This window comes from Podarcis cretensis (genome assembly GCF_951804945.1).
Source record: "Podarcis cretensis genome assembly, chromosome: 12".
In the NCBI taxonomy this organism is placed as follows: domain Eukaryota; kingdom Metazoa; phylum Chordata; class Lepidosauria; order Squamata; family Lacertidae; genus Podarcis; species Podarcis cretensis.
Window position 1 is genome coordinate 29,149,359 of NC_137181.1, and position 26,991 is coordinate 29,176,349.

Consider the following 26,991-nt stretch of genomic DNA (forward strand, 5'->3'; position numbering starts at 1 on the left):
GCTGCCGAATCAGCAGACTGTAGAACAATGCATCCATTTTCACAGCCAAGGCTGTGAGACCAAAATGTCTAGATACATTTCATATTGAAAGGAATACAAGCCTAACAAAAGGGGGGAGGTCCTTCTTTACTTAAAAAAAAAATATTTTAGTTTTGCTGTTCTCACTGCAGCGTAACACAGAAGATCCCTCAGAGGTCAAATATTTCCCTCCATGACATAAATGTTAGGCTGATTATGCTACGTAGAGCTTTGCTATCTATGGGCCACAGAAGCTCCCAGAGATGAAAGAGAAATTCATTGCAGATTGCATTTGAAGGTGAACCTACCCAATTCTGGTGGGAAGGTAAACGGTGTTTCCATGCGCTGCTCTGACCACATGACCCGGAAGCTGTACGCCAGCTCCCTGGGCCAATAAAGCACCGCAACCCCAGAGTCGGTCACAAATGGACCTAATGGTCAGGGGTCCTCTTTACCCAATTCACAGTTTACAAAACAAGGTGCAAAAAGCATCGTTGTTGACTTCTCAAATTGACATTAATGGGACTGAAAACATGCAAACCCTGTTTATATAGGGCCATATCTAATTGTGCCCCTCCACTAATGAAAGGCTCTTTGATCCAGCAGGAGCTCCCATCGGGTGAACAGGGAAGGAGCTTATTTTTGCCAATATGTCTTCCTCCTCCAATCCTCTGGCCACCTCCAACAATGTTCAAAAGGGTTCTCCCACCCTCTGGAGCAGATGGGGGGAGGGTGATGAGGACCACATATGTGAAAACCACCTTCCTTCCCCATTCTGCTGACAGAAGCCTCGGCTGGATCATTAGCAGTGGGACACCACTGAATACAACCTGGAATACAAGGTCTGCATCTTGTATTTCCCATTGGGCAATTGCAGAAATAAAGCTTTTGTGTAATAAAACAGCTTTTGTGTAATAAATAATCACACAAAAGCTGTTTGAAAATGTAGGTTGCTGGTTTTAACTAGAGCACACCTACATTTTCTCCTTATTTAAACTCGTGTAATTTAAAATGTTGCACAGTAACACATATATTTAAACAAATCTAAGCTACAGCAAATTGCAAAATACAGTTGCGACTGTATAGAGTGAGAGTCTTCAAATCAAGATGCACAACAGCCCTTTTTCTGAAACCAGATGAACCAAGTGGTTGTGGGCTCCTGCTTGTTTCTGTCATTCACGAGTCCTACCAAAAAGGCAGCATCCTTTACTAGCAACGATTCAGTAGGCAAAGCAGTTCAGTGGCGGACTGGTTGTGAGTCGCTTGCTTTGGCAGGAAGAGATTTCCAACTTTAGCCGAACTGTTTAAATAAGGAAACCATTCCTAAAGCTATTTTTTCTCCCTTGGTTTTTCTTACAGTACTTCATGTGTGGCATTTAGTTTTCCTCCTAGTAAATAGAACCCATTTCTCATCGCTCCTACAAGCTGCCACATTGGGGCCATCTATTTAGTGGCTGAAATACTCAGATGTCTCTGTGTGTCTCTTAGGAGCCCTTATAAGGTGGGAAAGTGATACATTAATGTCGATAAAGTGTATTTCTATCTCACTTTTCTTCCATTAGGGAGTCCAAAGAAGCAAATATCATTAGCAATAGAAATAACCTAGAGAATATCGTAAAATAAGCATGGCAACAAAGGAGAAGAATCTATTGAAATGTAGCCTGTTGGCTTGCATGTGAGCACTGTTTTCTATGTCACTACAGGCAGCCCCACATTTGTGTGCATTCAAAATGTGTGCGACCGTATATAAGCACATTGTCCTGAACCTGGAAGTGACCTGGAAATGTCATAAAGACGTCACTGAAACATCACTAAAAGGGCAGAACGGGCTGTTTGCAGACTCTTTCAGTGGATTTCAATTATTCACATCATTCACTATTGGGAAATTTAAAAAACAGGTAAAACTTTCCCCTCTTTTGACAGAAGTGGATGAGATTTGCAGGCATACTACAATCAATTTTTTACAAATGGAGGTTTTTTTTGTTTGTTTCTTTTCTAAGGAAAAAATGTACAACTTCTACTTTTTTGGTCAGAATTGAACTTAATTTCCAAGGTTGCCTCTTTCAAAGGCAAATTTAAAAAGGATCTCTGCAGTGTTTTCTCTGCAAGGACAGCTGCCACAGTTTTAGGGTGGGTAAAAAAGGAGTTGGTTAATCTCCCATAGTGTTTTGTAAGCAATTGGTCTGAAAATTGCAGACATGAGACATGCCCCTTGTATGAAAAGTTGTATGCACTTACAGAAGAATCACAATGTGATGTAATAAACACTCCCCAGTTCAACAATCCACTGTCTACAGAACAGCCATAACAACATCAAGTGCTAGGTCCCCTTATTTTCAGAACTCAGTAAAATTCATATGTGTACAATCACATAGTTCTGTAATTTGCACAGTTCTTCTGCAGGAGGATCACTTTCCTTAGCTAAACCTGCAAAGAGTTCTTTTGCTGACCGAACCATTGGTATAGACCAATCTTCTCTTGAAATGCGTTCCTTTTTTGTATTTTATGAGACATGTTCTTTGAATATAAATTGTCCTGGGCCTGTTTCTAATTACTGGTTCTCATAAAAGCAGCAACTACAATGGCAATCATAAATTCTGATTTTTTTCCCCGGTAGAAAAATCTAGAGACAGGTGAAGGTGCAGCCATTTGGAGAGCCCTGAGACTACATCCTCAGATGACTAATGAATATATAAAATCCACTGAAATCAGTAATGTAGCAAGGCACACAAACTTGTAAGAAGATCCCAACTGCAGTTCCAATCTGGATCCGATTTGCAGCTTTGTTCGTTAGTAGAATTTGCTTTTCATTTAATTGAGCCCATGCGAAGGGCATTGCATGGCATTACAATACTCTGCTTTTTTCCTGGGGGTACTCAAGGGCACACAGTACCAACACCTTTCCCCGAGATGAAAAGCACTGCTTAAAAATGTGGCACTTACTGTAAAAACTTCATAGTGAATACCGGCACCTTTTTTTTCTAGAATAAAAGCTCTGCGCTTCAGTGTTGCTATCTTGCAATACGTGGGTTCATGTCTCAGGTTCCAAAGATTCCCTAATCTGCATTTTTACTTTATTGGAAACTCTGCTCACAGGGCAGGTAAAGGACTCCTGGATGGTTAAGTCCAGTCAAAGGCGACTATGGGGTTACGGCGCTCATTTCGCTTTTAGGCTGAGGGAGCCGACGTTTGGACTCAGGCTGTGGAAAATAGGCATCATTTTGCAAATCAAATATGAAATTGCTCATCCTCGTGGTTTATCCACATAAACCTTTTTAGTACCACTGAAAGAATGAAGGCACCATCTGCCCACTGGTGTCTGTACATCAGCCGTGAGATGGCAACATTACGGTTGGAAAAAAGGAATGAACAAAAGCAGCAACAACCCCATATTAATGATGTATACTATTTCCTTCTAACTAAGGGGAGTGGTAGCATTTATGAAATGGTAAGATATCTCAATATCTCAAGAAAGGCACTTCTATTGCTGTTTTGGCAATATGTGCCATTACCTACATTGATTTAATTAAGATATCACATTGTTGGTTAAACAGCTGGCGTTTAAGCAACAAAAAAGTCTTTTTAGCAGTCGACAACCCTCATGGGCAGGAACTTACACCTTTTGGTAATCAATGTGGTGTGCATTGAAAGGTTTGGTTGATAAACACAAGAGCAAAACATCTAGATGGGCTGTTGAAAAATATCAGCCCATCAACTTCCTAGTGTGTTACATGTGTCTGAAGGGATCTGAAGGGATTATGCCAGCAGCAGTGAATACTATTTGCCAGTGAATGATGAAGCGGTTTTATTGTTTATATTTCAATGTTATCATCTTTATGGGCGACTGTCTGACTGCCACACACACAGCAGCTACATCTTCTTCTTCTTTTAAAAAAAACCCTCCTTCAGGAAGGTGTCTAAGGGCGAGAGTCTGTTGTGGGTAGCTGAAATTTCATGTTTATATTTCAGAATGCTAGCCAAAATTCTTGCTATCGGGTCTCCAGCTGAGCAAAGTACATATTTAGAAATTACAACATTGTGATTGGCTGTCTGCTTCCTTAGAAAGTGCCCAAGAGCTAGTGGTCCATTAGAACTGGGCTGGAGCTCAATATCCAGAGTTATGCTGGGCCTGTTTTTGAAGTATGTGTGTGAATCTGGGCCTATGCTGCAATATGTTTTCATAGAATCATAGAGTTGGAAGGAATCCTGAGGAATCTCAACTAAGGTATCCATGACTGATGACCATCCAACCTCTGCTTAAAAACCTCCAAGGAAGGAGAGCCCACCACCTCCCAAGGGAGCCTATTCCACAGCTCTTACTGGAGTTCTTCCTGGTGTTTAGTCAGAATCTCCTTCCTTGTAACTTGAATCCATTGGTTTGGGTCCTAGCCTGTGGAGCAGGAGAAAACAAGCTTCCTCCATCTTCATTGTGGCAGTTTTTGGTGTAAAACTACTCAAAAAGGAAGTGCCAAATCCTTGAGGAGCTTGCCTCCATTTTCAGATGCACATATACACAGTAAGTCTCAGACCACAGTTGCCTCCACCTTTAGCACTGCTGAGGTGTTCTTTCTACACAATTGTCTGGAAGCAAACATTAATACGAAGCACATATTATCATTGCTTCTAGTTGCCAGTGCAGATAGTATGCCCTGCCAGCATTTTATCCAAAATGGGATCAATAGAAAAATGGCAGTATTTTTGGGAGAGCCCTGTAGGTTGCAGATTTCTTTTTTAAACACAACCCATTAAAAAACCCTGACGTAGCAAAACAACAACAACAAAACAAAGGAAAACCAGGCCAGGGAAAGTGAGCATGCTCAGTAGTCATGGAGTGTAGTGTGACAGAAAAGAAAAACAGGGCTCTTTCCTTCCATGTGCCTTGGATGTAAATATAGCAAGTCCCCCTAGGAATAACAGGACTTTAATGATGCTCTGATACTCGTGTGTGTGTGTGTGTGTGTGTGTGTGTGTGTGTGTGGAGAATGGCCATTCCACTACAGCCCTTGGACCTCCTTATGAAGGAATCCACAGGACTATGGATTCCGAAGTGGACCCATGATCCAATCAGGAACATGATCTGCCTAGGTTGAATTAGGTGAGTTTGCTTTGGAATCCAAGTTTGGCAGATTCCCCCACCAGCACTCGGTAGCCAATGTGGTGCCCTCTAGATATTGCTGGGACTACATCTCCCATCATTTTTGACCATCGCCCAAGCTCTCTGGGGCTGATGGGAGTTGGGAGTCCAACAACTGGTGGTTGTCTGGTGGCTACCCCTGTTCTAACTGAATGTATACATTTTTAAAAAATAAACTCTATATAACATGATAATGATTTACTAACCTCCACTTTGGCACACCTGAGAGTTAGTTAATTCCTTAAGCCACCCTGCTGGTTCAAGCCAGCTCTGTATCAGTGGGGCTTGTTTGGCTGGGACACTTCCAAGAACAAAGTTATTGGTTCACCTTAAGCAGATTACAATGCTCCTAGTTCTCAAGTGTCCCTTGCTTGAGAGAGATACCCACACTTAACAGAATCTCACCTGCTCGCCAATTGTTCAGAGGTTAAGGTATGAGCAGGTGGGACCTTGCAAAGCTCACTGAAGAAGGTGGGGCAGATTTTTAAAATAATAATAATAATAAAGCAAGACTAATGTGGGATGTACCCCACAGCAAGGGGCATTTAAGAGGTTTAAATATACCGGCCTCAGTACTTTGAAGACAACCGCTTATGCTGCTTTCTAAAGCCCCAAATAAAGCTAAGCTTTATTCCCTTTAGAGGCTTCATCGAGCCAGTGAAATGTATCGTATGCAATAAGGAAATGATTTCTAGGCTTACAAAGGGATGTTATGCCCCTGAGTAGAAAAGAATGGAAATTGGTGGCTGCGCTTTGTTGGCTAGCGAAAGACCAGCGCTGGCCAATGGGCGACGACACTCCCCTGGGGGAAGGAGGATTCCAGCAAATTGTTATAAGGAGAATACAACACCAAATGCAAGTAAAAACAAGATTCTAGAAATGTTCTGGAAGGGGAAAGCAAGTTTGAAATGATTGCTAGCAACAGCAGCAAGAGAGTTGGTTCCAATGCCTGATCTGGATTTCCTTGGAGCCGAGATGAAAGCCATTGTTTGTAGAAGCCTACTCAGAGCAGATTTAGATTTTTCTCCTTCCTTTTGTTTTATACTTCTGCCAAGAATCGATGGGACGAATATCAAAGATTAAGTATGTAGTTGTCAGTGACTCTGGGGAACATATTTTAGTTGAAATGGTATTCCTAATAATAGGGCTAATGGGGGGGGGCAAGGTGGGTGTCAGTGCTTGGTTTTAAAAAACCCCAGTAGTGCTTTGTTTGTTCCGAAACACAGTGTAGCTGACTACATTTTAAACTTGGTCTAAGCATAGATAAAGGACTTGGATCATTCTTACCATCAGTCTCTCATCTAGCATTCCTATGATGTAATTTAATCTCCTGCAAGTGGTGTATGAGAAAGCTTTGATTTCTGAATTATTTTTTCTCACAAATGCTTTGTCTGCACTCCTATGCAGATGATCAGTCAGGCTCCATTGGACAATGCCAAGCAGAATGTTCTGTGTACGTGTGTGTGTGCATGTGTGTATATTGGAGGGTGCAGATGTGCTTGTATGTGTCACAAGCGCAAGCTGGAAGCAGAAGCTAATGCACCACAGCACTGGAAAGGTGGGTTGCTGCTGCCTTCAGAAGTATAACTAGGAAGAATGCTTATAATTGAAATAGGAGATCTTGCCATAGCGGGGAAGACTGTGACCAGGTGACTTGTGCCCAGTCTGCTATCCAACTGCTTGATGGGCAATTTCAAGGCCTTTCCTGCTCTCCCTTCTTAGAGGTCTCTATCGTTATACTGGACATAAAGAGCTATCCTCTGAAGTAGGACACATGGTTGCCTTAACTGGTTTTGTGTGTGTGTGTGTGTGTGTGTGTGTGTGTGAACTCTCGTTACCTGTACATTTTGCCAAAGATCTGCTCTGGGAAGGGCAAATGTGACTGGGAAAATGAAGGAAAAAATATTATTATCTCTACCCACCCCGGTCTACAGTCTCAATCTGAACCAGGCTGGGGGAGATGGGGAGCTACTATTGTCACATTTAGCTGCATCTGAGAATAACACTTTTTAGCTCAGTGACCCCTTCCCCAAATATGGGACATCCATTCAGCCCCTCTTTTCAGAATATTTCTGGAGCTAACAAACTGTGGAGGAGGGAGGATGGCTTGTTTGTTTTTTCCTGCATATCAAACCTTCCCTGCTACTCTTTAAAAAATTACCGCTGGGCTTCTCTTTGTAAACAGCCCCCCTTCCTGACTCCCCCCCCCCACTGATGAACTTGAAATACAGTAGCATCTGTTTATCATCTTGTCATTTAGGTTGTGAGTCGAATTCCAAAATTAATCATGGGAGCGTTACAGAGGTAATGTCACTATTTTAAAAACAGGTCCAATAGTAATGATACCGTGATTACAGATGAACTAAGACACCATAAAAGTTGATGAACTGGCGGCTTACTGGCATTTTTCTCTAGCTAAGCAGAATCTTGTGACCTGCTTTGTGCTGGAGCAAGAGGGAAATAATTGCTGACTTTTAAAATTTCAAAGAAGGGACAACGATGATTGTCTCAGGTGCAATCTGAAATCTGCTTTGTACAATTTAACCTAATTGAGACTTCAGTCCTAAACACACTTACCTGGGAGTATCTCTCATCAAACATCTGAGATGGCATGTAGAAGACTGCACTGTAAGTCTGCAAAATAACTGATGCACATCATCTTAAGGCTGTTACAGACTGCAGACTTGGGGAATTTCCTATCATCCCATCCATTTCACTCCCTCTCCTTTGTTGGAGTTTTTTTGGTTAACATCTAGCCAGAAGGACGGTTTTATGGAGCTTGGCAACTTGCTCCCCCCTTTTTGGGTGGTCTTTAGAATAGATATTAACTCATCATCACTACTTTTGGATTTTTTTCTCACTGAACCAACATTGCCAGAATTGTTGTGAATCCTTAGGTATCCACCAAATTTGTTAAACCTGACTGTAATAAGAAGCAGCTCTGGGTAAAACAACAATGACAACTGGTCTGATTCCCTCCTCCCAATCTAAAAAATATTTTTATAAGCCCGGTTAACATTATCCCCCCCCCTTCCCCTCTTTCTTTTGTTTATACACTTGGATAAGGCTAAAATAATCCCCCAAACCCACTATTATTTCAGTCTTGGATGAAACCTAAAAGTTCCGGAAATTTGACAAAAAATAATATTTTTTTCTCAACATCATTTGCAGAACATAGATTGGCATAAAGTCTTTTGAAGTTCTGGAGAAAACATTTGAACTCTGGGATGCTCACCAAAACCAAATGTTTTTAGAAAACTGAATTCAAATGAAATGAATACTGGTGAACGATGACACATTTATGACAGTCTTGGCAACTGCTAAGATGTCTGGTTTTTTCCTCTACCAAAAAATAAGAGTAATAGTGATAATCTGCAATCAGGGAAACGTTACTTTGGAATAAGAAATGGATCAGCACTCTGGATGGCCCAGTCAGTAACAAAAAAGCACTGCTTATTTGTAATCCTTTTATCCTCCTGCTACTGTGTAAAACGTTCTCCTTTCTATGTCAGTCTTCCTTACTCTGCTCTTCCTTTTTCCCACTTGTTTGTTTGTTCATTTGACTCGGGCCAGAATCCAAAGACCCTTGAAACAAGATCCATGAATCCAAGGGGTGGGGTTAGACCTGAATGGCAGCCTCCACCACCCACAAAATGAAAAACGGTGCACTGATCATTGTTTGAAAAACAATTTGCAAGTGGTGTTGGGGTGTGCAATTCAGCAGTTCAAAGGGATGGGTTTTTATTTTTATTTTAATCCCTGGGCTCTTGCACAAGTGTAAGCAACTCTTTGGGTCCTTGCCCTAGTTAGGAATGTAGGAATGCATGATTTGCCTTGGCCCATTTTGTGCTGCCTCCTTTCTTTCAGCTGTGGCCAGGGGCTGACAGCTCAGGGAGAGTCACCAATGGGTATGGAAGCAATATCCATTTTCAGCTGTTACTTTGCTGCTTGGGATACTATACTGCCTCTAAGAGCAAACCCAACCACAGTGGTACCTTGGGTTACAGACGTTTCAGGTTACAGACTCCGCTAACCCAGGAATAGTACCTCGGGTTAAGAACTTTGCTTCAGGATGAGAACAGAAATCGTGCTCTGGTGGTGCGGCTGCAGCGGGAGGCCCCATTAGCTTAAGTGGTATCTCAGGTTAAGAACAGTTTCAGGTTAAGAATGGACCTCCGGAACAAATTAAGTTCTTAACCCAGGTACCACTGTATTTAAATGAGTTGCCATCACATCAAGTTACTGTGAGTTCCACAGGTTGTTTATGCATTGTGCAAAGAATGGCTCTCTTTGCTAGCATGCTATTCCTCTAGCCCAGGCATAGGGAAATTTGGCCCTCCAGGTGTTTCGGCACTACAATTCCCATCATCCCTGACCACTGGTCCTGTTAGCTAGGGATTATGGGAGTTGTAGTCCCAAAACCTCTGGAGGGCTGAGTTTTCTTATGCCTGCTCTAGCCTTTCCTAGTGGATCCAATGTAGCCACCGAACTGTTGGATTTTCACTGCCAATCATCTCTTTTCTATCATCTGCTCCTTTCTTGCTGGTTGTCCAAATGGTACCCTAGAACCTCGTTCAGTTGTATAATGTGGAACAGTCTCAGGTCTGCTGGGGAGAAGCAGCTTCCAAATTGTTTCCAGTGGGCAATTCAGCCTTGCAGACCCCTCCTCCTTTGTTCTTTCGGCTGTAGCCAGTAACAAATGCGCTGATTAGCATAACATTTCATCCACTCACCCATTTCATCCACCAAAGGCCACCAGCATGTTGGCCGAAAATAGATCCCAGATTGAATTAATAACCACTTTTTGTTTGTTTGTTGTGGCAATGGCGAAAAACAGAGTGGGGGAAATATCCAAAGACGTCCAAAATTAATTCAGAGAAAACTTGATCATTCCTTTCCCTATCCCACTTCCAACCTCGTGCATGGCAACAGGACTAGAAAATCTGTTTTCATTTTAGCTATCAATTTAGCAGTAAATCGAATTAAATGCCAAAATGTTTGAAAACCGAGTTGTATTTCATTCCAGCTGAATCACTGATTTGAGTGGGGGGAGGATGTCTTAAATGCTCAGCATTTTTATGATTAAAACACCCCAATAGTCTCTCTTTTAAAATGAAACATGCTTGGAAGAGACTTACTGTTGTTAAGTATTAATCAAATCTTTACCCAGTTGCGACTGAAAGGATTGTGTTAGGTAGACATGTCAGAGAGTGGATAATGGAGGTTGCATGGATAGTGCCATTCTATAGGCTAGTCACTAGGTGGCACTAGACTTAGTTTTAGCTAGTTGGAGTCTTACTGTTCCTGCTCTTCTTGGGGAGAGATAATAAAGTTATTGTCAAGTTTCCTTACTGATGTGTCCTCAAAGTCTTCTGTGACAGAGATGGGAATTAGAAGGGAGATTAGTTTTGAAATTAGTTTAGCCTAGGCCATTGGCACTCGTATAGTCATACTGAAACCTCCCTTTCAGTATTGTATACTATTAGTCTTCAACAGGTGGGTTGGTACCTGCTTTTGGTTCATAACCTGCCTTAAGCATTCAGATACATGGTGAAAAAGACATAATATCTGAGTTTAAGGTTAGTCCCAGCTCTGAAAAATGATCACAGAGAAGGAATTGTCCTTGTGGTCTTCTGATTTCTCCTTGATTGTTACTTTTTCATAGTTTAGCATTGTCAATGGCTTGTGTCTACCTTAAATAACTGGGATATAGACAGATTGAATCACACAGGGTATAAAAAAAATGGCATTGCCTATCTGTTTGAGCGATCAACAGTGAATCCACAATGATATCCACATTGTAATCCAAGTTTCTAAGAAAGGCTTATACTGTATATAATTTTGTGAATTGTGCTAGCTATCAAAACTGCTGAAATCTGATCCTTCTCATCACATTTGGGTCACGTGTTATGATTCTGATAATTCAAAATGCTGATCAAAACACTGTGCTGACAGATGTGCTGAAATCTGCCATTATTTTTCGTAGATTTTCCCAGTGTGCATTCTGAACCATAGAGACAAGAGCAAAGGGCAGCCACAAGCAAGAGGGAAGGGTCTGTTCAGAGGTGACTTGGACCTCTCCTGCCTGTTTCCTGCCTGACATTGTGTGGCATAGCAATGTCATATTTAGAATGGGAGGAATGAAGGAGAAATTTAATTTGGTTCATATTTAAAGGTGACCTTACCTATTTTGTACTTATCAAAACAATAAGTGAACTGAAATACAGCCATCCTTCAAAATTCACACTTCTCAAAATTTGGCAGTGCAGTTCTCCAGCCACGTCATAATGGGTACAAGAATGCATATACTAGGGTAAGGTGTGCATGTACATGCATAAATGAGTGTAAGTAACACACAAACATATATTGTGGGGAAATTGCTTTGCAAAAACATGTATATAGGTAGGCAAAATTGCATGCCAATTTGTGTATATCAGGAGAAATTCACACTACAATGCTGAAGAATTTTCATGATGACTTCTTTTAAAATTGCCTACACAACAGGTTCTTAAACTGCCAAAATGTTTTATTTAGCGCCTTGTGTTTTGGAATTAAGAAACCCTTTCTTTGGGGAAAACTTGCACTTCTTAGCATCAACTTGCTGAGGGTATTAACCCTTTGCCTCTGCTGTGGTCCCAGTCTTGATTGGGAAGGTGAGAGTTTGCATAAGGAAAATAAGTTCCTGTATAAATGAACAGGAATTTCCCCTCAATGTGAATTGCAAGTGCAAGCCTCACAATCTGGATTGGGCCCTCAGTGGAAAGTTAAGGATATGCCCCACACCGATAGTCCAGTCTGAAGTGGGCTTCCTTCATTGGCAGTTTGTGCATGCACAGACACAACTCTGCAGATTCAGACACAGCTGCATAGCTAATGTAATGTGTAATACAGCCCTGAGGGAAGGGTAAGACGATGTACTACATGCAAGTGCCAAAAAGCACATATATCCTTTTGCGTTAAAAGGGGAGGGTATCTTTGGCCCATCTCGTTAATGTCGTTATCAGTATTATAAGAGCTATTTTTCACCATGAACACTTCCCTTGTTCTGTTTGAATGGCAATGATGCCCACCTGAGAATTCTGACTGAAAAAAGCCCTGATTATAAAGTATAAAAAGGTACCGAGAGCCAGTGCTCTTAGAATACGGTCTGAATTTTGCCATTCAGATTAGAATCCTACTGAGAATCTTGCTCTCGCTGCCCCGGCCTTTTGAAATAATGCCCTTGGATGACGAACAGCTGACACTGCTGCTTATGTCAGTGTTTGGACTGAGGTTGTGTTACTGTGCTGAGAAAACATCACCTCCCCAGACCAGTGCTGGGACATTTATATGTGAACATAGGAAGCTGCCTCATACTGAGTCAGATCATGGCTCTGTCTCCCTCAGTGCTGCTACACTGATCGGCAGCAGTGGCCCAGGGTCTCCCACAGCCCTGCCTGGGGATTCTGAGTTTTGATCCTGCAACCTTCTGCATGCAAAGCGGATGCTCTGGTCCTGAGCTGTGGCCCTTCCCCCTGTGCTGGGAGCTGGTAGGATTTGGCCACTGCTTTTACCTCTGCAATCTTGAAAACGGGACTGTGTGAGAACCTGAAACGTAAAAAACAAAGCCCACTACATGTTCCCTTTGTTTATAAACCAGCGCACATTTTTTATATACGGGCAGGATTAAGAATCCTTCCCTGATAACACAATGGCTGTCTCTCAATCTGCCCAGTTTTTCCAATGTCTCTAGGGCACAGAGGTCGGGCTGAAAAATCTTTCCGTGACATGATGGCATTACCAGTCTCTCTCCCCCACCATTTCCTAGTGGGAGGAGTGCACTCCTACACAGCACATTTCCTCTGTGTTGTGGTCCTCACGAGGCAGAGAGCTGCACTTCTAAATGGTTTCTTGTGTAAGCTCTTTCATGCTTCTCGCCTTGGAGCCTTCTTTTAGATTCTGAGCCAAGAGGTCAGGAAATGCTCGGCGCTCCGGCTTCTCTTTCTGTATATGTTTCTATGTGGTTCTCCACAGATCCATGGAACACATTCCCGTCTCTCTCTCCCTCTCCCTCTTTCTTTTTCTCCCTTCCTCACACTAATTTTTTGGCTCGGAATATTCCCGACTTTCATTGTTTGCATGTGGAAAAATGAAAACTTGATAAACGGGAAGATCTTTCTCTTCACATTTTTAGTCCTTTTTCCAAAGTATCCCCGCTCTGCGCACTGTCTCTCAATCCAACACTTTAAAAAGGAAAACCGAGGGGGGAAAGCTTCTTCCTGGGTTTACACATATACTTTGAAAAATTATTCTGCTGATGGAATCGGCAAGCTTTCATGACTTTTAGGTTTGGCCAAGCTGTTAATGCATTTATTGCTTTTGGCATCAGGTGACTGGAATGGTTAGTTGCTTTGAATTCCCTCCCTCCCCATCACTTTCTCTTTCTCCCACTCTCTTGAAAAGATCACTGTTTTTCCTCCCCTTTGCAATTCCCTTTCCTTGCTAATAGCACAGAGTGACAGCCACTGATTAGAGAAGCTTCAGGAAAGGCCACTAAGAACCTGGCAGTCACAGGCATCACATCAAAACTAAGACAGACGCACACTCTCAAGATCCTTTCTCCGGGTGGCGGGCTGTTACCCCTCCCCGCGCTTTCCGGATGAAATTCACCTTTCTTTTCTCGCTCCCTGACCTTGAGATTTCAGTAAAAAGCTTGAGAAATAATTTTCCCACCTTAACATCGCGGTTCAGCTTCTCCCCTACCCACCCCAGTTCAGCTGCAGCTTATTTGATAAGAATCAATACAATACTGTAGTTCTACAAAAGGGTGTACATCAGGCACAGACACTGTAGAAGTGGTCTTTGGCATAGTCCTCACTGAGGCCAAAAATTGGTGCCTGGGCTGTACCACTTTGGACCGCAGCTGGGTTTGGTTCATTGGATTGACACTATGAAAACAAAACAAAAAACACACCCCTCCACATAGAAAATTAGTGTGGCACATACAATGTTATAAAAAGCCTTCTCCCTGAAATCTAGTTTTCTGTGTTGAGGGATTTTGAGAAGCACTCAATCATTAGAGACTCCAACTGCAACTGTACAACCCAGAACACAAGTTAACTGCCTCTGTGAGAACTAGGCCTCTGAAGGCACAGAGAGACTTGGGTGTTGGGTTATATTCACACCATATGTTTAAAGTACTCCTACATACCCTCCAAGTGTACTGATTTTCCTGGGATGGTCCCGGAATTAGGAAAGCCATCCTGGCTTCTGATTAGAAAAGGGGTCAGTAAACTTTTTCAGCAGGGGGCTGGTCCACTGTCCCTCAGACCTTGTGGGGAGCCAGACTATATTTTTTGGGCGGGAAATGAACAAATTCCTACGCCCCACAAATAACCCAGAGATGCATTTTAAATAAAAGGACACATTCTACTCATGTAAAAACACGCTGATTCCCGGACTGTCCGTGAGCCGGATTTAGAAGGCGATTGGGCCGGATCCTGCCCCTGGGTCTTAGTTTGCATACCCATGGATTAGAACGTCCATATTCCCCCCCACCAGAGCTGCGGCCACCACACTCAGGGAGGAGGATGAGCCAGTACTTGTCCCAAGTGACAACGGTGGCAGCTGCAGGTGGTATGAGAGAGCATCCTGTTGCCTCCCCATGGTCACCACTGCCGGCCTCCTCCCTTGGGCAGCTCTTAGCGGATGCTGGAGAGCAGGTGAGGAGGAGAAGAGGCTGCCACCGCCCAAACCCAGCCCTGCATGATGTGCCGGCTCTGAGGGGCAGGCAGAGCGCAGGGCTGCCCTGGGCGGGAAGACAGGGGGAGCGGAGCGCAAGGAGTCTGGATTTTTTTAAAAAGTATGTTTTGTTCATCCTTGTCTAATCTTTTCCCTTTCCAAAATTTATTATTGGCGTGTTTTTCTTTTTGTAAATCTACCAAAAGAAAATAAAATTGGGATTAAGCATGTGCTGTGACCCAATGGTGAAGCGGTGATGGCACTTGCCCTTCTGACAGGAAATGCTGTGCTGGGGGGCACCAAAAAATGTGGGGGGGTCAAAGAAGGTTGGGGTGAGTGAGAAATGTTCCTATTTTCACCTGAGGAACATTGCTGCTTTAACAGTCAGGGCTCCTCCCTGCAAAGAATCCTGGGAACTGTGTTTTGTTATGGGTGCTGGGAATTGTAGCTCTGTGAGAGATAAACTACAGTTCCCAGGATTTTGTGGGGGAAGTATAAATGTGCTATGAACGTATGTTGTGGGTGTGACCTTAGAAATTAATGTGAAATTCAAAGCAAGTTCCAGTCCCAAGGTTCTTCCTAACTTTGAAGTTAAACTACGTACCCTAGAATCAAAATGAAACCCTCCTCCTTTGCTTCCCTGTATCTTCCACTGAGGTCTTGTTGCAAGGAACACCTTTCAAACTGTGTGTTTGTATCTCCCCTCCCTGTTCCTCCTCAGATGCAAAATCTGTGTTTGGATTTTAGCCACCTGGTTATGCTTAGTTCCTTATTTAAAAATAGTTCTCCAAAATAGATTCAGACATTACACTGTTAAAAACAATTTTCGCTCTAGGTATTGAATGTCATACTGGGTTTGTAGTAATAACTGATAGATATCTTGAATAATCTTCAGTTTGGACTGCGACTACAAAGCTCTGTCAATCATTGGGTTTAACCTTAAACACAGATGATTTGAATTCACATTAGCAGCATGAGGAAGCCAAGAAAATGGAAGGGTGCTGTTTGCAGAAAAGATGATAGGGTTACCTCTGCTGCTAGCTTTTCCTGCTACTTGCCTGAGATACTAAATCAAGGTGAAGTTTATGGAAAAAACCCCAAGAAGTGGGGGGAGATTCTAATGCCTCATTCCTGCTGGGATTTTCCTATTATAAATCTTCTGTCAGAAATGAGTGTTTCGCTTGTGGCTTAATTTTATGCAGGCCCAAACACCTTGGCTCAACACGTTCTGCCAGAGACAGTCTTGACTGTCTTAATGCGACGGGGTCCTCATTAGCTGCGACACGGGAAGAAGGAAACGGTACACACACTCTTTTGTCGCTGCCCATTGCTTCACGAGCAGCCCAATGCAAACTGAAGGAGGACGTAAATTTGCAAGGTGGCATGCGCGCAGCAGTGAACATTGAAAGAGCATGAATTAGCCAACTCAGAGCAATTTCATCCCCCCCACCCCCATTTTGAGCTGAAAGTTCTCAATGGCTCAGCACTAACGTTTACTGAAACTAAAGCATCTTCCTGAAACCATTCAAAGGACAGTGTACCTATTGATTTCTCTCTCTCTCTAAGGCTACTCCGTTACACACAAGTCTCAAACAGAAGCTGCGCTCGTATTTCCTAGAGTTATAGAGACACTCTATATTCATGGGCTGAATTGGACAGCCTGCTTTTGCACTGTGCTTCTTGCTTTGTTGTGCGACTTTGAGATCACCATTCTTTCTCTATGAGTCAGTTCCAAGAGAAATGCTTCCAGACTCCAGTGCTAAATGCTAGCGGGCAGGAACACATTCATGTACTACAAAGCAGTCATACAAGCTCAGGGCCCGTCGGATGCTTAGTCTAAACTGTGAGGTGCAAGAGAGCTTGAAGCCGTGCCCTCTGCCCTGGAAGCTTCTACCCTTTGACTCAGATGACTGTGAGAGCTCTGGGAAGGGCACCACACACATGCCCAAAAGCATCCCCATAAGCATTCCCGGGTCTAAAAGTCTGCTGCCCTAAGAAGCATCAGTTTGCACAACGGATTCTTTAAGTGGGGAAAAGCTTCAATCGCCAAGCTGCGTGTCCCAAGTTGTCTGGAAAAGCAAGGGCAAACACGACTCAGTGTGGATAGGGATCAAAGCAGAGATCTCCTGATAAATAAATAGCCAGGTTTCCTATATTCTCTATTTGTATTGTCCCCTGTGTTGATTGTGTGACGACAGCTACAATGACTAATGAACGAATGGCATGGTGACTGGTGGAGTTGGAAACATGACAAAATATTGTATGATCCTGAAGCTGATGAGTTTTGGCACCTCTTACTTTGGGTTTAAAACTAGGACCGTTGAAAACCATCCAGCTGGCTCTAGGAAGCATTTGGCCTGACAACAGTCCTCCATCTTTGTGTTCCGCCAATTGGCATGTACTGATTGGCATTGCAACGAAAGGCACGTGGGCACTGAGCTGCTTGGCCGTCAAATACATCTGGTAAGAGTTTGAGAAAATGCTACATCTTGGAGTACAAGTTCTGAGGTCAAGAGCACAATGATGTGAGAATTCTCAGGTTTGTGTAAGTTCAGGCACGCAGGGCTGTCGTTCAGTGGTAGTACATCTGCTTTGCATACAGAAGGTCCCAGATTCAATCCCTGGCATCTCCAGGTAGGGCTGGGACTGAGATTGTCTTGCCTGAAATCACGGAGAGCTGCTGCCAGTCAGTACTGTATAGACAATTCTGAACTAGATGGACAAATATTCTGGATCCCTTGTTCCTATAAGCATGTGGGGGCGATTAGCGCAAGGCTGGAGACTCTGCAGCGCTTGGTCCTGATGTGGTTTCACGGCAACACATATTCAGCATTATTGAAATGGCATGTTGCTCATCCCTAGTGCCTCACCAATACCCAAGTCTCAGTGAATGCTGTGTAAGGAATGTGAAGTGCAGAACCTTGAGGTTTTATTACAATCAAGTGACATAAATGATGTGAAATAATATGAATAATAAATAACCATGGACGCCTAATGAAGGGACAGGATGCTGACAACCTTCTGATGCACTGATATGCATAGCTGCAGCCCCATTAAAAAGAACTTTCTAGGCTGGTGATTCCTGAGCAGGTGGAAGTATAGGAGGGCTTGCTGTTTCTGGAAAGCTTCCTGTTTCTTTGGTCAAGCAATCAGGTTTATCTGAGTTTCTTTATAAAGACAATCTGTGCCTGATCAGCTTTTATAGGTTTATTTGCATTTTCAGCTCAGGGATTTAATGAACACTTTAAAAACATTTCTAGAAGAAAGGTATATGGCTGGTCTAGACTGGCGATAGCCAAAGGATGCTGAACGCGGAGACTCTTGCTGCAACCAAGCAAAATTCACTTGGGTCAAGGAAAATTCGTTTCTGGGATTAGACAGATTACTTCCATAACAAATACAGACTGCCCTCCATGTTTAATTAGTAGGAAAATAATTATATTGCAGCATTATCCCAAATGGAATAGTTGGACCAGTACAACAACTTGTAGCCAGGGAGGCCGTGAAGATGGCTTTGCCAGCCCCAGGGCATCATGAGATGCCAGAAGAAAAAATCATAAACAAAACGTTCAGAGGCATTTCCCTTTGCCATTTGGCTGCGATACTCCATCATTTGTCACAAAATGGAAAAATAAGACCTGACTTTCTAGGGCAGTGGCTGAGTGCAATGAAAACAACGCTGACTTGCAAACACAAAATCAGCGCTCAGTGGTGAAGCTAAAAAACCAAGAGATGGAAATGAGAAATACTACACCAGGAGGCCTGAGAATCCACAAGCCAGAAATAGCACATACGGTAACCTTTAGAGAGTAATGTTTAGCAAATTTAACTTTGTGAGAGACTTAACAAGGCAACGCATGGCAAATGTTTCAGTAAACTGTTTGCAAATAGACTGGCTTGTTTTGCATTCTGCATCCAGAGATCCCAAATATTGCATTGGGCAAACAAATTCTGCACTCAGAGGAAATTGTGGAAATTTATGAACTATATGTAAACATGGTTTGGGGGTTTGTTTGTTTTGTTTTTGCATAAATATGTTCCACCTTGCGACTTCATTCTGAAGTACTTGGTGCGTTTTTTACAGGCTTTGGGGTGGTGCCAGATAGGGTTGGGGAAGAAAGTGGTTTCAGTTCACATTGAAAGGCAAACTTACCTTATTTGCACTTTCCAAAACAATATGTGAAACGAAACACAGCCACCCTTCAAAATGTGCACTTCTTTGAATTTCACAGTGTATTTCTCTAGCCCCGTGATGTGTGCAAAAATGCATATACTAGGGTAAGGTGTGCATAAGAATGAGCTATCTCTCTGCTTGAAGCTCTAGATCGCATCGAGACTTAGTTTTACTTAGAATAAATCCATGGAAATCCTTGGAACTTCAGTTAATCATGATAAGTCCCACTGAGTTCAATGGATCTACCCTAATCATGTCTACAACTGCAATCCTACCTCTCCTTACTAGAAGTAAGCCCCACTGAATTCAGTGGGATTTACTACTGAGACGTCATTATTAGAACTGCACTGTTAGTCTAGATCCAGCCATATATATTCTCAACTGTTTCCTGAATTTCCCACAGAGCACACCTGAGATAGCACTGCTCCAAGAGCATTATGGGAACTGTGGGGACTGTTTTTTAAATGTCCCATTATATCACTGAGGGTAACATAGAGGGGCATCGTATATGTGCCAGCCTGAATTTTGTGCAGATAAAAATATAATAAATAGCACCGTGTCTCAGGTCAAGCAAGATGATGATGGTCTTTAGAATGGGTGTGTTGGCCACCAGATGGGTTTAACTTGGGGCCCAAATTGAGATTCCAGGCTGCACCAAGCTGGAGGCTTCTATGAGGCCTCTATTTATCTTGAAGATGGAGACCCAGTGAAGTGTACTGGTTAGGCTGTTAAATCAGGACCTGGGAGACCAGGGTTCAAATTCCCATTCAGCCATGAAGCTCAGCAGGTGACCTTAAGCCAGTCACACTCTCCTGGCATAACCTAATTCACAGGATTGTTGTGAGGATAAAATGGGGAGGGGGGGGAAAGAACTGAATATGCCACTTTGAGCTTTCTGGAGGAAACGTTAGATATAATTGCAATATGAATAAATGAAAACTTCCAAAAGACACTTGCTTTTGTGGAAGCTAAGGAGCACCCATTTTCTCCCTTCCCACTTCTAGCCTTTGCAAAAGCCACTCTCTGCTAACTTTCCACAGCTTCTTGGTCTTGTAGCCAACTCTACTTTTGCCGTCCTAACCCACCAAACACAGCCCTAATTCACAGCGCAAGATCCATAGTTTGTTTCGATTTACTAACATACCATTGTTTTAAAGGTGTGTTATTAATAAGGGAGGGGGATCATTTGTAATTATACCGATTGAAACATGGTGCTGTCAGTCTAATTCAGCATGGCTCTTGATACATAAAACCATACACAGGAGTTATGATCTCTTAACTAGCCTCAGAGGTGCAAATCCAAGGAGGTGTAAATCTCGAACTCCAGGGAGCAACAGATGCCATAGCTGTTGAGCTGGTAGTGCATATATCAGCAATGAGGGGGGTCTGCTTTACATAAATCTTAGACGAATATTTAGCCGCTTAGTAAACTGGTTGAACAACGAGAGCGCAACTACATAAAAACTAAAACCACATGTCCCAATGAAAATACTTTTTTTATTTTTAACGGTGGGGTTGGGGAGGGGGAAATAAGTGTAGTTCATGGTGTGCATACCACCAGAAGAAGCATGAAAACTGTTTTCAAGGAATTTATAAGAGGGATGTAATTTTGATAATTAATGTTCTTTCCCCTTTATGTTCTCATTTTTCTCCTGTAGTGTAACTGAATTGGAAGAGGGCATTTTAGTGCTGAAGTGATACTTATCTCAAATGTTAGGCTGGTGGGGACACAGTTAAAATTCAGATATAGTAAGTGGATTAAGGCAGCCCTACATTTTATGCTTTTTTTTTAAAAAAAAAAATAATATTTATTACTTTTAAAGCTTACAAGAAAGAAAAGGAAGAAAGAAGACAAAAGAAAAAAAGAACAAAAAAGAGAAAAAACAATACAATACATAAACAATACAAAACACAACCTTAACAAATTAAACTAACACAATAAACTAAACCAAACCAAACAAAAACAATTTAAAAACATACATCGTACTTTTTCCATATTCTATCTTTCATTCCCTTGTATCATTGACCTCCTCTCACCTCCCTCTTTGTATTCCTCTTCCATTAATTGTTTCAGCAATTCCTTTCCAACTTTCTCTATTTTCTATCATATAAATGTCTTAACATATTTTTAATCTTATTTCCATTAAAATTAGTATACTTATTTAAGCTTAACTCCTTATAGCATTTCAGCTAAAGCCATAAAATTTCCTTCCAACATTTTTCTATCACTACTTAACTTTACAATATTTCTATATATAGACTTTAAATTTCCAATCTTCTTCCACCATCTCCTCTCCCCAGTCTCGGACTCTACCAGCCACTTCCGTCAACTCCATACTGTCCATCAACCTGGAGATCTTATGTCCGAGGCTCTTAACTCTTTTCCACGTCCCTTCTGCCAGTCTTCTTCATATTCTTTGATGCTAAAGAGCAGATCTCGGGGAAACTCCAATCCAACGATACTTTTATTCCTTCTCGACAGGTCAGCCAGATTTCCATAATTAAAACTAGGATCCATAAAGTATTTCCGGGCATGTTTCAAAATTCCTCCAAATCCAAAGGCCCCCAGAACTCCAATCTCCTCCTGACCCAAGTCCATATTCCAAAAGTCAGTTAATCCCTGCATGGAGGGATCTTTCCAACTTTCCTTTTCTAGTCCAGGCCAGGCTCCGATCTTCAAAATCTGACTTTTTCTAGTCTCAGTCATAAAGGGCCTCAACTTGTAGTCCTCAATTTGCCTCTGTAAGGCTAAGGCTCCCCCTTGTATTACTTTAGGTTCGACAACAGCAACTTTCTTCTTCTCCTTTTCAGCAATTTGTCCTGTTGAAATAGATTCCTGTGCCAAATCCTGAATAATTTCTGTATTGGTGCTCACTTTTGGTTCCAAAATGTCAATTTTAGTAGTCATAGCATCCATCTTTTTATGAAGCTGTTCCAACAAGTGGCTTATCTTAGAAAATGCAGTCCATAAGGCTTCTCCTGTTGACATTCTTGAATATCCAAGGTCAATCTCTAGTTCTCACAGTTCTTATCAAGCAGCTGGAGATTTCCCAGCTCCACTCTTGTAACAGTTTCAAAAGCTCCCTCTAGAGGGGAACAGTCTCCACTTGTATCAATCTTTTCCAACACAGATCAAAAAGTAAAGATAATTTCAATTTTCAGATACTTTTCCTCCCTTTTAAACGCAGAAGCGGACAATGGAAACAATATATTTCTCTTATTTAACTGACTGTCAACATCCGTTCTCTTCGCTGTCAATGAACTCTCCCGAAACGTCAATAACTGGGAGCCTGTTCCCAGGTACAGAGCAGTGGTAATTTAATTTTAATCACTCTCTCCTGCAGGATACACAGTCCAAAATTTCCCCCCTCTTCTCCTGCTTCCAAGGGGGGTCTAATAATTTCAATTGATGGAAGTTTAATCCTTACATAAGGCTTTCCGAGACCTTAACTTGTAAGCTCTTTGCTTCAATCTATTTACAAAAGGGGAAGGCGGACTTCCTGTTTTGAACCTTCCCCGTTCGATGCCAAATTAAGATATTTAAAGATCCAATTTTCCGTTTTACTCACGGGTTGTTGTTTAAAATCCAATTGTCCACAAGAAAAAGTCAGCGCTCTCCGCCAACAGCAATGCGGCTTCACTCCGTGAAACAAGCGGTCAATTCTAAACACCGCGTCGCTCACCCCACGTCGCTCCGGATCCCCAAAACAGGGTTTCCCCGTGAGTAGGGGAGGCGCAAAAGGTGCCAGCCAAACCCCAGGTTCACAAGCTTCTTCCACCTGTGATTTCAATGGGTCTCCACCTTCGCCGTGGCGGTACAGACCCAACTTTCCACGAAGCAAGTTCCTCCCGATCGGAGGAGCTCCACCATTGCCGGGGGCGCCAACCCGGAAGTCTCTACATTTTATGCCTTATGGGAAGCCATTGGTGTCATTCTGTTGTTGAAACAGGAAGCTGAACGTCAGACACATGTAATTGAGAACCTATGCATTTTCCGTGAAGGAACTTGATTGATTGGTAGCTTGCTTACATGTGCATGCTACATCCATGTCTTTTGTTCACACTTTATATGGTAGTGAGAGCAGCTGGTATGGTGAGTTGGTGCTGTGGAGCCCCCCTCCTGACACTGGAATCACTGCCACTTACCTGGATGGGGCTGGCAGGAGCACTGGGTTGACTTGACTGGTGTGCTTGTGCAGCCCTGACCTTGCCCCATCCAGGTAAGGACCCATATTAGCCACTTCCATATGATAATAAAGTGTCATTATAACACCATATGATAATAAAGTGTCATTATAACACCCATGATCAGCACCAAGCCTAATTTGGCCAAGTTTGCATGTAATATGAAAACAAACCATGGCTTAGGACAAAGGAGCAATCGTGGGTTTCTGGAACAAAGAGCTTAGAAGGCCCATTGTTTGTTTTTATTTTATTAAAGATTTTCTTGATTTACAAAAGTGTGTGCAATGTCTCTCTCTCATATTCCCCCCCCCCATGTAACATTTTAACAAATCAGTTTCATTTGTTGAGACATTAAGAAGAAAAGGGGAAAGAGGTGGAGGGGGGGAAGATGGGTGGGGTGGGGGTGGGGTCGGGTAGCGATGTTTCTATTTTGCTTACTATATGTAGGGTTTGGTGTCAGCGTTGCTTGTGCAGGTTCTCTGCTGTTCACTTGTGTTCCTTTGGTAGTGAGAGAGGTTGGGGTTGGCCTAGGGTGCGGTTGTTCATTTGTGGTTGGCTGTGGTGGTCTTTGTTTTCGTGTGTGAGTGTGAGTGGGGTGGGTGGGTGTTTTGGACCAGGTTAGCCATATTGACTTGTATGCTGTTGGTGGATTTTTGTCGTTGTCTTGTTGGGCTGTGTGTGTGGTAAAGGGGAGCCATACCGGGGTGAAGGCATCTTCTTCTATTTGTCCCTGTGTCAGTTTCAGTTTATTGGTTACTTTTTCTAGTAAGGCTGTTTCCCATACTATTTGGTACCATTGGTCCATGCTTACTCCTGACAGGCCCATTGTTTGTTGACTTGTCTGAGTTCTATGAAATGTGTGTGGAATAATAGGAGCAGTTATAGGGTTACAGAGTCACAGAATCGTAGATTTGTGGAGTTGGAAGGGATCTCGAGGGTCATCTAATCCAGCCCTCTGCAATGCAGGAATCTAAAGTATCCATGGCAGATGACCATCTAGAAATCTTTGTGGGTATCTCCCTACATATTGCAACAGATTGCACTGGAATAAGCTGCAACTTCTAAAGCTTGGTTGCAATTTAGAAAGCAGTATAGGAAGTTGGTTTCTTCTTTTAGAGATGAAAACCTGGTTATAAATCCATCCCTTTGAAGTGAAAGGCAGACAGGTCTCTTAGAAGAATCTCTAGCATGTAGTTTAAATAGGAGCATTGTTCTGGCCACCAGGGACCCTCCCCATTTTGAACAGAAACATATTAAGGATTACTTAAAGCCAACTGATGGATAGTATATGCAGATATGGGAGACTCTTGGTAATGACTCAAAATCAAGTTATAAAAGAAGGTCTATTACCAATGCACACAAATATGCTTCACTTATGAGATCCAATCCCCATGGAAAATCACAGCAGGGAGAGAAATGGTTCACGTGCCATGAAAAATATATGCATTTCAGACTTTCAACAAATTAGAACAATGGTCACAAGTTTGCTAACTTGAAAAAGCCAATCACATTGGATAAATGATTGCCAAGCAAGTAGATGGAAATGACTTTAGAATCCCCCCCAACCCCCCCCAAACAGATTGTGTACAAACTATACATCAAAATCAACTCAGATTTTCCTCTTGCAAACCTGCTTGGAAATAAGTTCTAATGAACCAGAAGACTTTCTGTCAGATAAAGGAGAGGAAAGTAAAGTAACTTGCACACTGAAAACTTTCACATACTTTTTTTAGGAGGTAATTTAATTATTGTTTGATTTTATGCTAATGTTATGTATCTGATGTTAGCCACCCTGAGCCCGACTTTGGCCAGGGAGGGCGGGATATAAATAAAATTTATTATTATTATTTAAATTACAGTACCAATATTATTATTAATATTGTTATTAATAGCAATATCTTGATTTTCAGTATGCAAACTACTTTAATCTATTTGACAGGAAGTACAGTATATTATCATACGATGTTGCCACAGCTTGGTAGGCCAACGGATGTGAATATGGTGAGGACAAAGGCCTTCCATGGCCTTCCCTTCCATACACACATGTTCTGGATATGTGTGAAAAGTCAGGCCCGATTCTTGTGTTGAGACCTGCAGCTCAGTGCTAACCTATGCATTCACTGCTTGCGTGAATTTCCTACTTTTATAGCTACTATCCACACTACTGCCATGCATGCATGTGCACTGTGCGAATCAGAGCTCAAGAAGGCGCTGAGTTATATATGAACATCTGATGTTGCTGGCTGTAGAATCAGAGTTTTTGGTCCATCTGCACCAGTACTCTCTCTACTTAGACAGGCAGAGAATTTTCAAGTTCTCAGCGTCCACCCACCCAGTAGACCAGGCATAGGCAAACTCGGTCCTCCAGATGTTTTGGGACTACAACTCCCATCATCCCTAGCTAACAGGACCAGTGGTCAAGGATGATGAGAATTGTAGTCTCAAAACATCTGGAGGGCCGAGTTTGCCTACGCCTGCAGTAGACTTTCTATTTGTGATTGTTTTGAACTGGGCACGTCAGGGCATTGTTTTGAACCTGGCACCTCCCACACGGAAAGCAATCCTTCTCCCCTCCCGAACTGTGCCCTATGGGTGCTTCTAGCTGGTCAGTTTGATTTCTGTGGCTTTTTCTCATTTTGGGTCCTTTTCATCACCCTCGTGGAGCTGTACATTGACCTGGATGTTCAGGCCCTTTGTAGCTTAAGGCAAACACCACCGCGACACAAATGACAGGAAAAGGAAGACTCCATGAGTGGGGTTTGGGAGAAGGAGAAGCAGGAGTGGAGAGATTTGCATAGGTCAAGAAAGGCCAGTGAAACATCTGTTAGTGGTAGCTGACATGTGTCAATTTTCAGCGCTCATTAAATTCGTATTAATGCTGAACTGTTCTTAAAGCTCCCAAATGCATCTCATGGCTGCCGCGTTCTCCAAATCGAGTGGTGATGACTTTTCAGAACTGTGCCATGCCTGTTTGCTTGCCAGTGGCATCTGACCTGGGGGTCAGGATTCTATTTAACCCTTCCTTGTAGGTCAAAAGACAAATTAATCTGGTGAGAATTGAATTGGAAATGAGGTGTTTAAATAACAGGTGTCCCATTAGTAGGGTAGCTGCCAAGCTGAAACGCGTATGCCTTTTTCTCCCCCTGCCGCTCCGCTTTGCTGGCTGCAAAGATGCCTCTGGGGAGAAAAAGTCAAGCTTAAGTCATCCGAGATGGAAAGTTGCTGCAGGGAACAGAATGGAACAGGTGACTAGCTCAAGAATATCTTGCAGATTTATGGCAGCCAACGTCTCTCATACTTCTGCTTCAGCATATTTGCAAGCTATTTTTCTGGACTTTGGTGGGCAAATAACCGAACAAATGCAAGGACCACACTTACCTCCAGAAAGCTTAGAAGCACCCAAGAGCTCTCACACAGAATTAATGAACTAACCCAATGCACGTCCACTCCAAATCAGATCATGCATAGTTCATGGGAGTTTACTCCTTAAGTAAGTAGGATTGCGGCCTTAGGGTTATTTTCTTTGAACAGCAGACCACCATGCCGGCACACATCACAAACGGATTTTCTAACTTTGCAGAGCTTCAAAAATAATTTGCTGTGATGTGGCCTGGTGGGCTGTTGTTGGAGCAGTGTGACTCCAGAGACTCAACTGGGCATGAACAGGTAATTGTATAAGACACTCCAGAGTTTTTCATAGGAGTCTTTTTCCTTTAGAGTTGGCTCACTCATGAGAATTCCATCGTCCTGCCCAAACCAT

General features: G+C 42.6%; 1 protein-coding gene across 9 annotated transcripts in view; it reads left to right on the forward strand.

The window, feature by feature from the left end:
* Positions 1–26,991, forward strand: part of DYNC1I1 (dynein cytoplasmic 1 intermediate chain 1) — a 240,409-nt gene that overhangs the window by 105,367 nt on the left and 108,051 nt on the right. The gene's annotated exons all lie outside the window — the stretch shown is intronic.